Genomic DNA, 2,642 nt, shown 5'->3' with positions numbered 1-2,642 from the left:
ATGGGACAGGGGTGAAACTCCGAGCTCGGTAGGGCAGGCCCATTCTAGGTGCCGGGTAAGATGGTGAAGGGGTCCCCAATCCGGCTTGGGTCCCTGCAGCACTCCCAGGCGGAGGTCCAACCCCCCTCCCCTCCCCCTCCGACACTCCAGTCCCGCCCGCGCCCTCCGCGCCCTGTGCGCTCGGGGCCTCGGCGCGCACTTTGCCCACCGTCCCTAGGCACGGGGCGGGGCCTCCCGCGGCGCTGTTCCCCTTCCCTTTTTATTATTTATTATCATTTAAAGGGGCCGTGACCTGAAAATTTCTGGCCACTCTCTCCCCCTCCCCAACACCCCTGGGCTGGTGGTGCGTCTTCGGACCGAGTGCGGGGGGCTAGGGGGCGTCCGGGAAGGGGGAGGGGGCCTCACGAGACCCCTCCCCGCGTCCCGGGCCGCAGCGCTGAATCACCGGCGAGGTATTTGCATCTGAGAGCGATTTGTCACCCGGTGATTTGTCTGCGGGGCGGTGAGCGCGCCGGCGGGGGGAGGGGAGGGGCGGGGGAGGCCGCGCGCGGGGAGACTCTTACCAATCGGGTCGGATGGGGGTGTAGACGCGGACTCGGCTGGCGGCTCGGTGAGTCGGCGCGCGGCACAAACCCGGCGGCGGCCGGGAGCCAGCAGCGCGCAGCTCGCGGCCCGGGCCGGAGGCCAGGCGCGGCCGGGGCAGGGCCGGACGCCAGGCGCAGGGCATGCGCCCCCGGAGCGGGCCCTGCGCGGTGAGGCGGGGGGGAGGCTGGCCTTTTAAGTCGCGGGTTCCGGTCCCGGGTGGGCGCAGTGCGCCCGGGAAGCCAACGAGGGGGTCTCCAAAGTTGGGCAGGGACGTGGTGGGGGTTCAGGACCGAGAAGGCGACTCCAGCAGGTCGGAGTCGGGGTGGTTTTCTCTGCGACCCCCCTCGGAGACCTCACCCCCTACCACATTGCGCGTCGGCGATCGGGGGTCGCGAGTGAGGCTGCCCCCCACCCCCCAGCGGAAGGAAATGGTCTCTATGCGCGCGCGGGGGGCTGCACTCTGGGTTCTTATCTCATTTTTTCTCCCCGGAATCGGGTGCTTTATTCCGGAGTCCCGAGGGGAGCGGGAGCGCCGGGTGGGGAGCGCAGTCCCCTGGCGACCCTCTCCAGCTCCGACTGCTTACTTATAAAGTGCCGGCTCCGGAGCCGAAAAGGGCCCCTGGAGGGGGACCGCACCGTCCCCGCGCCCGGGCGTGGGTTCGGCGGGGCCGCCAGTGCGCTGGCGGGGATCCCCGGGAAAAGCCCCCCTCCCCCGGTCAGTGCCCCCCAGACACAAAAGCGGACGCAGGAAGCGCGGGGAGCGCGCGTTTGTCAACTCCAACGTTCGGCGTCCGACCCCAGGCGGCGGATTTGTCAATAATCTTCCGTTTTTAGTCGCCCGGGCCGGAGGGGTTGCCCCCCCCAACCCATGCAAATCGGTCGCTTTCCAAGAAGCCTTTGAAATCCGGACTGGGGTTTTTGTCGTCTTATTTCTTCTCTTTCTTCGGTTTTTCTTTTCTCACTTCCTCCGGGCTGCCCCCCTCCCGACTCTCCTAGCCCCCTCCCCAGCTTTCTGCCCCACCCCACCCCCTCTTCCCTTCGTGGAGTGAGGGGCCCCTTTCGCCACCCGCGGGCCCCAGCCTTGCACAACTCTTTAAATAACCGTGTTTTGCAAGGCCCCGGCCCGAGCGGGTGACCTCTCTCTCCGGGAGGCATTGGGGGGAGGGTGTGGCCCTGGATCCCTCTGGCCCCCTAGGCAGGTCCCAACGACCACCCAGCACCCCCCACCCCTGCCTAGTCCCGGCCTGGGAATGCCTCTCCCTTGGGGTTGTCATAAAGTGGGGGTAGGGGCCGAGGACAAAGGGCTCTTGGGGGAGGGGTCTGGAGGGGGTGGGCGTAGCCAGCTTAGGGTTAATGGCGGCCATGGGGGCCCCAGCACGGCCCAGGGGAGCTCTGGGGTTCCCACCTGCCCCCTCCACCAGCCCCAACGTGGAGGCCTGCCCTGCTCCCCTCCCCCACTGGGCGACCCGGAAGGGTCATTAAACCCAGCAGGCCTGGGGGTGGGAGGCTGGGGGGGAGTGGCTTCCTCTGGCCTCTTCCTTCTGCCCCCCAAAGAGGAGGGGGGGCGTTGCCTGGAGCGTTTCCGTGGGGAGGGGGGGCTTGTCTTCAAGTTGTCAAATGTGGGGGAGGGGCAGTGGACCAGACTAGACACTGGGCGTGAAATGTCCCCTCAGCACTTCTCAGGGCTGTTGGGGGGGTGACCACCAGTCCTGGGAGGGGATGGAGAGTGGGGGGCTGGGTGCTACTTTGCCGCCTCTAAGGACAGACTGATTTGGTCACTCTCCAGCCCTGTGGCCTCTGCGAGGGTCTTTGTGCCCTGAGACCCCTGCCCCTGCTGGATACCCATTTCCCACAGGGACCACCCATCCGCCCCCCCCCCCCAGTGCCTTTCACCAGTCCAGATGAAAGCTCTAGGGGGTCTGGGGAGAAGGCAGAGGGCCACTGAGCTCCTTGTAGCTCTGCAGGGCCCCTCCCCTGACTGGGGAGGTGTGGGGGGTCCATACTGCAAGATTCCCCTGAGTGGGGTCAGTTTCCACTGAGGGGGTCACCAGAGGAGT

The 2,642-nt window shown here is 67.3% G+C and overlaps 1 protein-coding gene across 1 annotated transcript in view; it reads left to right on the top strand.

Moving 5' to 3' along the window:
* The first annotated feature begins 338 nt into the window (after positions 1-338).
* The window catches only part of ARID3A (AT-rich interaction domain 3A), a 41,289-nt gene continuing 38,985 nt past the window's right edge, over positions 339-2,642 (top strand). The window contains exon 1 of the mRNA XM_040628313.1: positions 339-452. The gene's annotated coding sequence lies outside the window, so the exon portion shown is untranslated. The remainder of the gene's footprint in view (positions 453-2,642) is intronic.

The sequence above is a fragment of the Ursus maritimus genome, unplaced genomic scaffold (genome assembly GCF_017311325.1).
Source record: "Ursus maritimus isolate PB19 unplaced genomic scaffold, ASM1731132v1 scaffold_14, whole genome shotgun sequence".
NCBI classification, from domain to species: Eukaryota; Metazoa; Chordata; class Mammalia; order Carnivora; family Ursidae; genus Ursus; species Ursus maritimus.
The sequence above is the reverse complement of the archived record's forward strand: the minus strand, read 5'-3'. Positions and strand labels throughout refer to the sequence as shown.